This window comes from Lygodium microphyllum, chromosome 10, assembly GCF_053477565.2.
Source record: "Lygodium microphyllum isolate KBCC chromosome 10, Lygodium_microphyllum_v1.1.10, whole genome shotgun sequence".
NCBI lineage: Eukaryota > Viridiplantae > Streptophyta > Polypodiopsida > Schizaeales > Lygodiaceae > Lygodium > Lygodium microphyllum.
The window spans coordinates 61,428,386-61,444,797 of NC_141144.1; positions in this window are offsets into that span (position 1 = coordinate 61,428,386).

Consider the following 16,412-nt stretch of genomic DNA (forward strand, 5'->3'; position numbering starts at 1 on the left):
TTTCAGGGAGGTTTAGTGTGTTACCATAAATCCACCCATGAGGGCACAAGAACTTGTGTACAAATACATAACCAAGGCAATCAACCTATCATGAACAACTAGGAAAACATGCATTTTTCATAACATCAAGCAAGCAATCACTTGAATATCCCATAAGATTCAACCAACTTAACTTGACTAGGAAGGCCATCTATTTTCTAAATTAATAAGTCTTATCTTAAAAAGACAAATTCAGCAACCCAAGCATTTTCCTTGAATACTTTGCAAAGGAAGATATAATCCATAGCAACTTATTCTTATTGGAGTGTAATCACAAGGTGGTACATGCCGATCACAAATAACCATCTCTAATCTTTTCTTTACATCATAAGCTTTTCACTTCTCCATTTTGACCCAAGTATGTCATGCATAAGGTGTATATCATATTCCAATGATAAGCTCCCAAATGAAAGTACAATGTCCTAGTCATTCTACTTAGTTAAATTAACTTAAGGTCCCCTAGGATTTCCCCCTGCTTATGATAACCTATTTTTTACATAAACCATCAAGCTTTAGATTACAAGGGTTTCATAATTAAGAAATAGACGAACCTTAGTGATTTGTAATGCAAATGGTGTATTTACTATCGTAGTCACATTTCCTTGACTTCAGGATTTCCTCTTTGGTGCCATCTAGTCCTTTGTTCTTCTAATCCTTATTTGTTTCTTAGCACATCACAAGTGAGCTTCTTTTGAATGGTGTTCCTTCCCTTTTTCTTCTAGTGAATTTTGACCTCGTAAGCTCTAGATGCTCCTAGTTACAATTTTGATAGCAACTCATGGTAGATAGAAATAGAGATGAGATGGATTAAAATTAAAGTATTGGGGTGATGTGTAGCTTGGAAGAGGATATATTTATCACTCTATCTCTATCTCTCTCCTTCTTTATCTCTATCTCTCTCTCTTCCTCTCTATCTTCTCTCCCCCTCTCTCTCTCTCTCTCTCTCTCTCATATGAATAGAGTCATGACATCAAATCAATCCCCCCCAAAGCCTTATTGATTGAGGCTTTATATAGCCTTAATAGGGGGGTACCCCTCTCTCCCTCTCTCGATTCAAACCCTCTTTCTCTTCATGTCAAGATTGGTGTGTATGGTAGGGAGGAGATTGAATTGCAATTGCTAGGTAGTAGGACTATGCTAACTAAGGCAAGTGGATTGATAGCTTGATGGAATGATCTACATGGTAGTTTGATGGCGGCACGATGGGAGAGACTGGAGGTGACTTAGTGATAGTTGGCAAGTCTTATTTTTCCTTTTAACTTTTTTTTAAAAAAACTGAAGGTTATAACATTTGTCAATCCCCCCTCTTTAAGCCCTTCATGCACAAGGAGGGGCCGAGACATTACACCATGTCCCCCTTAGAGGAATCGAGATGTCCTCTTCTTGAATTGAGGGAGTGAGTAAGATTATAGGACTTGTGGGTTAGGACCCATCAAGCTTCTACTGTGCTACTCTTGGCTATATATGGCTATCTATAAGTACTCAGACTACAAAGCAATATACTAATTACACAGACAAGGTACATTAGCCATTGCAAGGTAGTTTTATACAAGGATAAAGCTTATTACATCTTGAAAAGATGTTTTTAGGGTTTCTAATCATCTTCTTGGAGTTTGATGGGCTCTAGGACTTCATCATTATTTGATTCTTAAAGATAACTGAATATTGAGCTTGTGCAGATTTTCTTTGTTTCCAGTTCCTCCTCTTCTTGATCCAATTTAGGGAAATTTCCTTGGATATATCCTAGCTCAATGCGAAGGAAGCATCAGCGATTGGGGCATCTCTTTCGGATGTGCCCTATCTCACCACACATGACACTTCTTTCCATGGTCCTTTTGATCATCATAGTCTACTTTGTTGTTCTCTAATAAGTAGTTATCTTCAAGCAGTTGATCTCAATTAGGCCTATTTGACTTGTATAAAAGTATCTTGCAAGTCCTTAGCCTTAGGGGCTCTAGATGAGTGTCAAATGGTTGATTCAATCCATGACAAAATTTGGCCATCCATTGCATGATATCCATGGGAGGTGCATATTTTTGAAGTGTCACAAACCAAGAATAATAGGCCTCCAATCTTAATCCTAGCTGGTGCAAGGGAAAGAACTCATTCATCTTGATGTTAGGATAGGAAGGCGGTAAGTATCTCTGTCTTATAGCCCTTTTGATATCTTTCTAGATTACTAGGGTTTTGGTGGTAATGTTTTCTCAACACCATTGCTTCTACCATAAGCATGCCTCATCCATTAGCTTTATCTTAGCAATCATAGCCTTATTAGTTTTGCTTATCCTTGCCACATGAAAAATAATTTTCAAGGGTTCCGATCTAGACTTTAGCATGAGTCTCAACATTGGATACTTTTTCTATGAACTCATGTGGCTTGATTTGCTTTAAAAGGAACTTATTTTCTTGAAGATTAGCATTCATATTTATAGAAGGTACCTGGTAATTAAAATCATGTCATTTAGGCCATTTGCTTTCAACTCTTTCGCTCCTGAATCTACAAGTCAAAATGTTAAGGAAACACAAGCATTAGTTATTACTAATGTATTCATTTTGTTTCGCTCTAATACCACATATGAGATGCTCGACTAAGAAGCCCTCAGTTGCATAATTTTAGTGGGCCATCAAGAGATAATCCTAAGTGATGTGGCCCAATACTTCTTAGAATAATATAGGGTTTATCACATAGGTTTTCTTGAGTCCACTTCATAACAAAAGCTTTTGGTCGTAACCCACAAGGATTGACCTAGATTCATATTCCTAGAGTAGATTAAGGCCACCTATTGGTTCTCCAACATCAATCCTTGAGCCAATGCATTCGCAAGTTAGCCTGTACCAAAGCACATCAATGCCGCACTTGGTTCATAGTGAGTAAGAAATGAGGGGGAGAGATACATGTCAACTCCTCTACCCATAGGGTATAGTCTTGACTTTGGTTCCCCAAATTAGCATTGATTGGGGTCCAAGATGACACACTCACTCAAGCATTCAACTTTTTACGAATTCTAGAACCTTAAAGGGAAACTCTCAGCTCATTGAGACCACCCTATCTTAAGATGAACCCATCGGGGGTTTTGCGCTTTTGCTTCCCTCAATGGTATGATTTAGTTATTTAATTACATGTCCACGCTTATGTTTCAACACATAAAGGCAACTTCTTTAATTGAACTTTTGAGGGCACTTTATTCCTTCATGTAAATTAATCCACAACACAAAGAAAGTATCAAATATTCTTTTGAAAATAGTTGCAAAACAAGAATATTTATCCACATCTTCTCCAAGAGGTATAATGCCAACTTGGCATTTCATCCCTTAATTTGAGACTCGTGTCCAAATCTCACGGCACATAACCCACCAATCCACCCTTATCTAGCATCATGGACTTCTAAGAACTCCATCTTAGGCTCATAGGGGTTGGGCTGATTCTCAACAAAAACCCAAGGGATTTATGGTCAGAGTCCCCTTGGCATCCTTGTTGCCTCCTAGCCTAATGTCCTCCCTACAAAGAGACCTCTCGCATCTAGGGCTGGTCCAAGCTTCTAGCATGGTCAAACTAGCCCCTTGGTAAAGGGCTTTGCCACTAACCTTGGGGGAGGTTTAGTATGGTATCAAAAATCTATCCATGAGAGCATAAGAACCTTTGTACAAATACACGACCAAGGCAATCATCCTATCATCAACAACTAGGAAAACATTCATTTTCCATAACATCAATTAAGCAACCACTTGAATATCCCATAAGATTGAACTAACTTATCTTGGCCAGAGGAAGACCATCTCTTTCTTGAATTAATAAGTTTTATATTAAAAAGACCAATTCAACAACCAAAACATTGTTCTTGAATACTTTGCAAGGAACAATCCACAACAATTTATTCATCCTAGAGTGCAAGGTGTATATGCCGATCACAAATAACCATCTCTAGGTTTTTCTTTACATCACAAGCTGTTCTCTTAATGATTCAATGCTTTATCATGCACAATTGATGCATAATTTTCTTCATTCTAACCCAAGAATGTCATGCATAAGATGTATATCATATTCAAATGATGATCTTCCAAACGAAAGTACAATGTCCTAGCCATTCTACTTAGTTAAATACCCTAAGCTCCGTTAGGATTTCCCCCAACTTATGATAACCTACTTTTTTAAGATTCCAGAATTATTTCTCTCTTTCAAAATGCATGTAAAACATCAAACTTTAGATTACAAGGGTTTCATAAGAAATAGAAGAACATTAGAGATTTGTAATACAAAGGGTGTATTTACATCATTCATGGTCACATTTCCACGAGTTGAGGTTTGTAATACAAAGGGTGTATTTACAATATTCGTGGTCACATTTCCACAAGTCGAGGTTTTTATCTTGGGTGCCATCTCATCCTTCGTTCTTCCAACCCTTATTTGTTTCTCAACACATCAAGTGAGCTTCTTTTGAATGGTATTCCTTCACTTTTTCTTCTAGTGACTTTAACCTTGTAAGCTCTAGATGCTCCTCATTACGACTTTGGTAGCAACTCATGTGGTAGATAGAAATAGAGACGAGATGGATCAAAATTAAAGTGTTGGGATGATGTATGGATTAGGAAAGGATATCTTTATCACTCTATCTCTCTTCTTCTCTATCTCGACCTCTCTATCTTCTTTCTCTCCCTCTCCCTCTCTATCTTTATCTCTCTCTTTCTACCTCTTTCTTTCTCTATCTCTCTCTTGCCCTCTATCGCTATCTTTATCACACACACACACACACACACACACACACACTCTCTCTCTCTCTCTCTCTCCACACACACACACACACACACACACACACACACACACACACACACACACACACACACACACACACACACACACACACACACACACACACACACACACACACACACACACACACACACACACACACACACACACACACACACACACACACACACACACACACACACACACACACACACACACACACACACAAGCAATGCCTCGACATTAGATCAATTCCCCCAAAGCCTTACCAATCACCATTACAGCTTTATATAGCCTTAATAGGGGGTGTACCCCTCTCTCATTTTCTTGATTTGAACTCTCATTCTATTTGTGTTGAGGTCGATGTGTATGATGGGGAGGAGATTGAACTATAATTGTTGGGTAAGGATTGCGCTAATGAGGGGAGGTGGAGTCCCAGCTTGACAGGCTGATCTGCATGGTGATTTGATGGCAACAGGACGAGAGAGGCTGGCGGCAGCTCAACAATGATTGGCAAGTCTTTCTTTTTCCTTTTAACTTTTTGAAACCCCCCCCCCCCCCCCCCCCCGGGTTGTGTGCCCCCCTTAAGACCTCTTCATGTGCAGGGAGGGGCCAAAACATTTCAAGCAAGCCAAGTTAAATTTCATAGTGGTTCTAATGGATGATTTGGAATGCTATGGATTGGATGGGTAATCATGTGATTCACATAATGGGCTTGAGACAAAAAAAGATCTACCTACAAACCCCACAGGTAGTGGTGTGGGTGCCATACTTTCATAGTAGAAATAAGGTGAGCAACATTGCATTGGCCACTACTAATGTCGTAGGAGCCAAGCCAATGGCTAAGAAAGGTGGAAAAATAATATCACCTCTGACAAAGAGCACAATGCAAGTATGGGTACCAAAGTGTACAATAGAAAGCAAAAAGAATGAGGCCTAGGCCAAGGGCTCGAGAGGAATGCATGAGAAAAAGGCTTAATATGAGAGAATGACAAAGGAAGCTTTAGGGAATGATGAGAAGGCAAGAAACCAACATCAAGAAGGACACACCCCCGTGAAAATCAATGCTAAATAATTGAAGAAAGAGTTGAAACATGGGGGGGAGAGTTTAGGCTATGCATGATGTAGGTGATAGAAGAAGAACCCATGATCCAACAAATAATCTGGATAGTGGGAGATGAAAGAGTGAGAGAGATACTAAATAAATATCAAGATGTCATGCCAGATAGGTTGCTCCTGGGTTTATCACCATGTAGGAGTGTAGATCACAATATTATCCTTCTATTGAGTGTTCAACCTCTATCTCACCCCATATATAAGATGATAGGTACTGAGCTGGTTGAGCTCAAGAGACAACTTGGGGAGATGGAGGCATCAATACACATTATTCGACCTAGTAGGTCATTATTTGGCGCACCAATGTTCTTTGTAAAGAGAAAGGATGGGACTCTCAGGGTATATATAGATTACCGAGCTCTCAATAAAGCTGCAATGTATAATAGATATTTAGTAAAACTTCTAGATAGGTTACAAGGTGCCAAATACTTTAGCCGAATTGATATGAGGTCTATAGATATCACCAAATCGGGATTGCCAAAGGGATAAAAAAAAGATAGCATTTAGGGGTTGCTATGGAAGTTATGAATGGTTACTCATGCTAGAAGGGCTTATTAATGCCCCAACCACCTTTTGTGAGCTCATGAACAAGTGTTTATTGACTATTTGAATGACTTTGTGATTATCTACATAGATGATATACTGATATACAACAAAACTTTGGAAAAGCATTTGGAACATCTAGAGAAGGTCATTGCCAAGCTCTAGAGAATTTCTATATGTGAAGCCAGAGAAATGTTAGTTTTTAGTGAAGGGAATTGGACTCCTAAGCTACTTGGTCAAGGAAAATGGAATTGCAATTGATCCCAAGAAGGTAGAGGCTGTTAAGAAATGGTTAGCTCCTTGTAAAGTGGGAAAAGTTGGGAAATTTCTTGGTTTTATAGTATTTTGTCATAGATTCAGATAGGGATATAGCAAAATCACGACCCATTCATAAATTTAATGGGGAGCAATGCTAATTTTCACTGGATGGATAGAGAGTAGCAAGCCTTTGAGTAGTTGAAGAGCAAGATGTTACAGTCTCTAGTACTAAAGATGGTAGATTCTTTCAAAGCTTTTGAGGTATCCAGTGTGTTATGAGTTAAAGAAATTGGATCCAATAAAGTGGAGATGGGAAACTCACAAGAAAGATATGTACGTTGTGGTGTATTGCCTAAGGAAGTGGAGATATACGATAAGCATACTAAGGTGTATATAGATAACATCTCCTTGAAGAATTTCCTAATTCAATCTAAATTTTCTCTCGAGTAAGCTAGATGGAAGGATTTTCTTGCTAAATTTGACATAGAGATTCCACATAAGTTGGTTTCAACCAACAAGATTCAATCAATAAGATGCTTGATGCCTTGAGTAGGTAGGCAAAGCTCTACTCTATCAGTGTGACTGAGAGTAGATTTGGAGTCCAAGTATAGGATAAGATGGTGCAAGATGAGGAAGCACAACTTTTGGAGGATATGGAGACAGGTAACACTCCTTGGGGAATGCATGAATTGAGGAATGGTCTTATTTATTGTCAGGGAGCTCCATATATCCCTAAGGATGATGAGATTGGAAAACAAGTGCTTTGGGAATGCCATGACAATCTAATAGGTGTCATTTTGGTCAAGTCCATACTTTTGACAGCCTCAAAAGATTTTCTACTAGCCCAAAATGTGGGAGGATGTTATTATGTACATACTTGCCCCACCTGTTAGATGGTCAAGGCATAACAAATGAAGCCAATAGGGGAGTTGTAATATATGCTCATTCCATCACACCCATGGGATGTAGTCAGCATGAACTTCATCACAGATTTGTCCAAGTCTCATGGATGCACTATGATTTTTGTATGGTGGATTATTTTTCAAAGCAAACATACTCATAGCGAGAGAACCCCTCGTAACATCACAGAAAAGTGACCAAAACGTTCTTTTCAAGGGTGTTCAAGTACCATGGTCTTTCATTGGCCATCATTTCAAACAAGGACCCCGAGTTCCTCACAATAATATGTGGTGTGAACTCTTTAAGCTCATGGATATCTAGCTCCGATTCTCTTTAGTGTTTATTTGCTAGACAAATGGGTGGACAGAGAGATTGAATCACAGAATTGAGGATTATATTTGTAGCTACATTAAGGTATATTAAAAAGATTGGGCATAGTACCTAGACATCCTGGAGTTTCACTACAATGCTACTCTAGATGTTTTACTCCATTTGAAGTAGCTATAGGAGGAAGAGAAGTCATCACTCCAATGGCCTTGGCATTGGGCAAGCAATATGTGGAGCATCTAAATGTAGAAGAATTCCTCTCCAATTAGAAGTAGTGGATCCAGGTTGAGTGGGAGAGTCTAAAAAATAACAAGATCTTAATTACAAAAATGTACAATGCCAAGCATAGAAAGCGTGTGGAAAATTTTCCCGACAACTTGGTATTGGTCAATTCCCAAAACATAGAATTGCCCAAACATCTTACCCCAAAATTTAACAATAGGTATTATGATCCTTACAAGGTGGTCACCATGCTCAATGATGTTACATACAAGATTCAATTGTTGCCCAACATATTAAGTCACAATGCTTTTCATCTTTAACTTCTACTCCATGCAGATACAAGATTCGACAGGCAAAGGCCACCCCCAACCCAATTAGCTTAGCGCCCATTTGAGTTAGAACTCATCATGGACACATGCTTCATTTTGTGAAGTATCGTGAGTTTTGGCTCAAGTGAAAGGATTATCCAATCAAAGAAGCTTCTTAGATGGCCAAACCAGTGATCATTGAACATGCTTGGGATCTTTTATTCCAATTCTACAATGAGCAGGAAAATCCAAAGCCTATCCAATGAGTGATAATTTGCTTCACGAGTTGTAAGTGGATAGTGGGCAGACTAGTTGTTGTCTTTTCACATGTCTGCTTCACAAGTTGTACGTGAATAGTGGGCACACTAGTTGTTGTAATTTCCATAGGTCCTTGCATCCACATATGTAATTGAGTCAGCGGGCAAGGCATCTACTTTCAGTTAATGATTGTAGTTTTAATAAAAGCCCTTGCCTCACATTTGTCATCAAGTCAGTGTGGGCAAGGCCAGGTCCTAGGACATTGAAGTATATTTAGTAGGTAGCCATTGATCAATTCTCTAGTTGAGTTGATTAAGACCCCCAAGTTTAAGAGTCTACTAGTCCCACTCATGCTCAATGAGGACATTGAGCTTCCTCGTAGTTGGGGAGTGTACAAAGGAGGTCAAGCGTGCAATAAGCATTGTAAAAAGCAATCATCTTGCAATCGCTCGAGTGTTTATCCATCCACTCATGCCTTGTGCCTTCATAATATAACTATTCTCTTTTGCTCTCAAAACTCTATGCAAGCTATTCTCATTTTAGCAAAGCGCCTACTTGTCAACTAAGGTGGCTAGATTGCCTATAAGGGATCAAGGTGCTAACTTGTGGGTGTAGCACGAAAAGTTGGGGAAAGTACTTTGAGTGCATCACATGAGTAGACTAGCCTTGGGGGTTCCTAAGGTTTAAAAAAAAAGGGATACCATTAATGCGAGTTATTGGATACCCCACAGTGCCCTATATAGGTAGAGCTACAAATCCACCTAGCTATCTTTGGGAATTGAATTTGGCTTCTTATGCTACACAGACAGATACTTTAAGGGCTGCTCTGAACGTGTGGGGTGCTCCTAGGGTTTGGACCCAAGTCACTATGTACAACTTCCAAGAGGGCACAAATATCACATATCCTTCAGATATCTGTTTTAAGAAACATAAGAGGGAACAGGAGATATCAGATAGTCCAGGTTGAGCAGATTAGGGTTTCTGTTTGGCCCCCCCCGCCCCCCCACCCTCCCCCCCGCTCTCTCTCTCTCTCTCTCTCTCTCTCTCTCTCTCTCTCTCTCTCTCTCTCTCTCTCTGTCGTGTGTCTGCCTCGCTGTCTGTGTGTCTGTCTTGCGGAGGAGCCGCACAACCCTATTCCGCCCGCCTTTTATCCATGGCTGGACAGGAAATCGGCGCTCCTCCTGAGATCGAGAGAGCAATGGTGGTGCTTAAAGCTTCTTTGTGGCTGCATTCCAGTTACAGCAAAGGGGTTACGCGCGCCACTACAGGATCATCTCACGCTTCTTTTACCTCTCTTGACCGTAGTCGCCTACCAACCCGAGTGATTGATTGGTTCGACGGTCCAGCAATTTTCCTGCCTCTGTTGGAGCAGATCCATGGTGAAGAAAATGCTGCTTCTGATTTAATCTCTGTGTACGCAGTTAAGATGTAATCAATGTGTGAAAGGGTATTTTTAGGGGGTTAAGGCAAGCATAGAGATGGACAGATTGGCTACAGCCCTTACTTCAGGAAATTGCCCCGGCTATGTGTCAAGATCATGCAATCATAGTGTGGCTAGGTTGCAGCGCAACACATTGGGAAGATGCTAGTTCTTAAAGCTACGATCTCCATGTCATTGGCATGCAGCGGGCCTTGTGGATCAACAGAGAAGATTCTTCTGAGCAGACAGCAAACTTTTGCAGGAATGTCTCAGGCCTGAGGGCAGTCGGTGCGCTCCTTACTGGGCGTTGACAGTGCTAGTAGATGAGATGCAGCCTCCATGTTGTAGAGGGCCTTCATTCTGATTATATGTTTTGATGTCATGTTTAATTGTGTTTATTTCATGATTACATGTGTGTAGCCTCTGTGGATCCATCTTGTTATTCACTTTAGGTTGCAGTCAATGCTGGCTCTTGCATATCAATTGTACTTAATCCCACTTATGAAACATTATAGAGATGCCCCTTTGGACAGGTAGTTTTGGTGTGGGCATCCTCTTGAAAAGGCTTTGGACACTAGTCGTAAAGTTCCTAGCAAATTTCTCATCCCTTTACTCCACATTTTTATATGCTTGACTAAGAGATTATTTGTATAGTCCCCTTGGAGAACTATGTGATATGCAGTTCTTGGAGGTTAAAAATGCCAGATCTTTTTGTCAATCCAAACTAGTTGTCCAAGTCACACCCTTCTCTCCTAAGCACTAATTGAAGGCTCGTGCTTTCATTGTCACCTAATGTTAGGCCATTGTCACCCAATTGAAGTCTATGTTTTTTTGGCCATGCCATGTGGAGAAGGGATTTGATGTTCAACGAGGCAATGAGACAAGGATTAATGTACAATGTAAAATGTCTTGAGGGATTAAATTTGCTTTCAAATATTTGATTGAGATTGATGTGCAAGGAGCCAAATGAGACAAGTATTGTTATACAAGATAAAATAGCTCAAGGAAGTAAGGTTGCTTCAAAATACTAGATTGAGGTTTAAGTGGAGTCTAGTGGATCCATGACACTCTCCCTTGGAAACAAGGGTGACAAAAGTAGTTGGTTTAGCTTTCTTTGCAAAAGCCAAAAAGAGTGATCTTAGTTGAATGGAGAGATACTAAGCCATCTAAAAGCTCAATTGGATGTTTCTTAGAAGATGGAAGAGAGCTTGTAATGGATTATGAAATTTGAATATTCTTTATAGAATGCTTATTGGTTTAAGCACTTTCAGCAACATAGCTATGGTTATTTTTGATAACCACACATATAACATAGTGAACTCAATGATTTATCATTTGCTCGTAGTTTATCCACAAAAGCTTATTGTTGTCTCCATGGACAATAAGAGCTTCATTTGCAATAGTTGCTTGCTCTCACTTATTTTTCACATCTCTAAGTGTTGTCATAATATTCAAGTAGAGAAATTGGCAACATTAACCATTGTGTTATCCTTCAAGACTTTGGTCTCCACCCACTTAGTACAATAGTTTGTACACCAATATGTCTAGTCTTGCTTTGATGAGTTGATTTTATGAGGCCCACAAAATCTATATTCTATTTTTGTAATTACTCTAGGAGTAGAATTGGATAATCTTGCATCCTATGCCTAGCTTGGTGATTGACCTTCTTGGATACATACTATACATCCTTTTGCATATTGATGGGCATTCCTAAGCACCTATGTCTCCATAGACCTACTTGAAGAATCTTCTTGCCCATAATTTCACTTGAAGTGTCTTGATGAGCGAACATAATTTCATGCAAATAGTAGGCTATTCATCCATAGGAATATATCTTTGAAGCACTTGATCAATGCTTGTTCTATTGAAAATACCCATAATATCTTGAAAATGTCTAGTGTGTAATGCTAATCTTTTCCTTTAATCCCCCTTGTTAAATTTACCAACATCATCCCATTAAGCAAGAAATTAGTCAACTTATCATAGTAAGAGACAATTTAGTGTACTTATACTATGAACAAATCACCATTAAGAAGTTAATTTACTCCTTGTGTGGGATTTGTAGAGTCAAATCTACTTTAAAGCACGATCCTTGTTGGGAGGATATACTATCTTACAATCAAATTCCTCTAGTAGAAACATCCATTGAGCTAACCTTGTCAATTGTGGTTTGTTAATCAAATATAGCAAATCCTAGTGGCCAACATGAAATACCATTGGATTTACCAATAAATAGTGATGGAACTTTTGTAGTGCAAAAATCATACCCAAGGCTTTCTCTTTTTGTTATGATATGATTATTCTTTGTTGTTATCAAACTAGCATAATAGACATAAAAAAAACACGAAATGGAAGATCTTATTGAAGGGATTGCAAGATTGGAGCTACAACCAACATATTCTTTAATGCATCAAATACCTTGCTTGATCATGTAAGAAGAGTACAAATATGTGTTCCACTTAACTTGACCCACAAACATCATAACTTCTTGCATTATCATAAGTATGGGCTACATATATTAGGAACTTGTAGTGCCATGTAGTTTGATCCACAAACCTCTTAGCTTCTTGCGCTGTCATAGATAATGTAGCCTTATGAAATGATTGGAAATTTCAAGTGTTAATTTCCATCACATCTCAAATTATTTGTCCTAGGGAGACTTGTAGCATAAAATGCCAACTTGAGAGGATTTAATGACATCCCAAACTTTGGCATCTTTCAAAGCATAACCTTAAATGTTGCAAGTGAATCCACCTTCTTTCTAAAGATTCAAAAATCATCAATGAACACTTATGAATATCGAAAGATATGTATCAAATGTCTTATGGCATGTTCCCTAGAATTTAGGTGGACCATTTTGTAACCCAAAGTTCATTATTCTACTTATATAGAGGTTCCCATTTGGTAATGATTGTTGTCTTATCCATATCACTAGGGTGGTGCGTTGTTATTAGATTATGTCTAAAGAAACCATCAAGAAAGCTATGAATTTCACGACATGGAACATCATCTAGCAAAGAATTTATGAACGGGAGTGGGAAGGGATCAATGCTGGCGGTTGCATTAAACTTTCTTAAATCTACACAATGTTAGTCTTTCTAGTCTTTTTTGTGATAGCTACTAGTGGTGATAGCCATATGACTTCATTCACTCGAATGAAAAAACCCACTCTCTTATCAAATTTCTCCTTAACTTGCTTGGCATAGTTAGGGTTCAAAAAGTACACTTTTTGCACAATGGACTTGGCATTCACTTTTAGCTTGATCATGTGTTGACATACTTGTAGATCAAAGCCTTTCATGCATGTGTGCTTTTATGCAAATCTATTTTAAAACACCTTACATGATTTTACTAACTACTACTTGAAGTCCTTGACATAAATACTCATTTTGATTGGCTTAACTTCATGTACATCATCTTCTAAAACCCTTGTTGATTTGCTCATATTGTGCTCAAAATTTCAATTTCATGTCGATTATTGCTTGTTGACTAGTTTTCTTTAGATCATCTTCAATCTTTGTTTATTTCTTATTCTACACTTTTTGAATTCCATCATTGTCATGACTTTTCGCATCAATTCATTACTTTTCTATTATAATTTACTCTTTCTTGCATAGCAAATTTGTAGTTTCTTGCTATAGGTTCCTAGTTTCCTATAGTGGAGTTTTGGTTTCTTGCAATGGGATTGTGGTCTCTTGTAGTGGGGTTGGAGTTTCTTACAACAGATTGCAATTTCTTGTTGTGGGGTTACAAATAATACATTGTATTTAGTTAAGATCTACTCCATATTAACTTCAAACATTGGGATAATAATAGCATTAGCTTGCAAGAGCAACTCCTCGTCATCATCCCCACTTATCTTAGGTGCCACATTCATGGTTTGAGCCACCAAATGCCTAAATTTAGGTATTAAATAACTTGGTTAGTCATAGAACAATTTATGCCTTTACCACCAGGGATAATAATTGTGTATGCTTTTGAATCTTGCTTTAACTTAGATAGGTGGAACCATGGCCTTACCAATAGCATATGATAAGAACCTCCTAACCCTTCCATTTAATAGCATATGATAAGAACCTCCTAACCCTTACATTTGAAGTACAACAAATCTAACCTTAGATTTCAAACTTGCAACTCTTGTAAGTTGGTTCTTTAGAACTCTTAGAGGTTGAAGCCTCATCTAGTCTCCCATTTTCACTTGAAAGCATGTAGACACTAGCCCTTGTAACTTATAAGAAAGATACAACTCTTCAAGAACTATGTTCACTTTCAATCGTGCATCCAATAAGACATCATCAAGATTGATATCCAAGTATTCCACTTGGATAGTTAGCATTTTATAATCCAATACCTTTGACTAGGTAGGAATCACCGCTTGACAATCTATTAGGCTCTCTTGGCTTTTTGCATATTGCTTTCAAACTCTCCCTTCATTTGTCACCACAATATTTGATAATAGCTTCTCCTTAAATCTTGGAATCAAATCAAGAATTTTCTTGAGTTAGTAGCAAGGGAGACATATCTAGTGCTTTGAACAATTTGTGTGAGCCTGGATAGTGCTCATAAGAATCCAAACTTTCTTCCAAGCTACTATGTTGTTGCAATTTCTACTGCGAAACTTGTTGCTCTTTGTCAAATTCTTAACTCTCTTGCATTTCATGTAGTGGGCGTGTGTGGCTAAATTTACCGACTTATCTTTTTCAAAGGGTTCTGCAAAAAGGGTCAACCACAAAAATAGTGGGTCTTGCATTTCATGTAGTAGGTCTTGCTAGTTGCATCCTTGCATCCCAAGAGTTATTTGATTTTTGTGGTTGACCCTTTTTGCAAAACCCTTTTTGCATTTCATGTAGTGGTCTTGCTAGTTGCATCCTTGCATCCTGAGAGTTATTTGATTTATAGGTGCGATTGCTATTGCTAGTTGCATCCTTGCATTCCTTATAGCTAGATTATAGCAACATTCTTTGGCTTCATGCCCAAGTTTTGAACACATGGTGCAAAGATCTCAAATTCTTTTGGGTATTTACTCCTCCCATCTCCATCGATTGCTTTTTGATATTTTTTCTCCAACCACCTTTCCAAGGTTGTCCTTTTTATTTTTAATTTTCTTCTTATCGTAAAGTATTCTTTGTTCTTCGACTTCTAATACCATATTTGCTTTCTTTTCCCACTTTCATCATTTGAGATACTAGTTCCCTATGAGTGTCTGATTTGGAGGAAGAATCCTCATCATCATTGTTGCCATATGTTAGAATCATCAGATTCGGAGTTAGAAGACTTGTTGCTTGCCTTCTTTTTGGATTTGCTCTCTCCAAGTCTCCTCTTCACCCTTTAAGTAGCATCAACCAAAACTTCTATAGTAGCATTCACATGCAATTCAACAATAGCAATGGCACTTACAATAGTTTTATCCAACCCATTTACAAAGTAAGAACTTTGCAAATCCAAATATGTTTTGTCTACAACATCCAATTTGTTCGGAAAATTCTTGAATTTTTGTGCATAGTCTTTAGCAACATTAACTTCTATTTGATTGGTTTCAACCTCTCTAACACATGTGTGGAAGTTTTGTATTTTCTAAGGCTACTTAAAATACATTTTTGAGTGTATCATAAGTAGCAAAGTGACCAATGCCATATAGCCTTGATCTTAAGAGTCGTAGCAAATTTCTAAAGTTTGAGGTCTCATACATGTTATTGAAGTCATTGCCAATCCATCTTGTCTCAAACTAGTCTAGGTGGCAATGTAGATCTCTATTTTTCTTCCTAGAAAACTTGGAAACCCTAACTTGAGGATTGATTGGTGGATTAAGGTTCATTATGGGATGTCTTCTTGGCCTTCTCAACAAAGGTCAGGGATTGAAAGTTAGAGATCTCCTAGCTATTGCCATAGAAGTTTGCAATAAAATCGCTCTACCCAACATTTAATGTTGCAATCTCAACCACTTCATGAGAAGTAATTTAACTTTGGGTAAGAGGAATTGGGCCCTCACCTTTTGTAGAACTAGCAAGAGAGTGATATAGTGTAGTGGTACTCACAAAAGTTTCCACATCTTGGTAATCCTTTGTATAGATTGTATCTCATTTCTCATCTAGGGTCGTAGATGCTCCTACTTCTCCATCTTACAGTGGTTCTCACTATTGGTTCATTGCAAATAACTCTCGCAATTCTTTGTATTTGCTCCTTGTCAATATGACATTTGGTGGATAGAGATAATTCTTTGACATACAAACAAAAATGCAAAACCAACCCTTTAAATTGCATCTTCCCGCTTCAA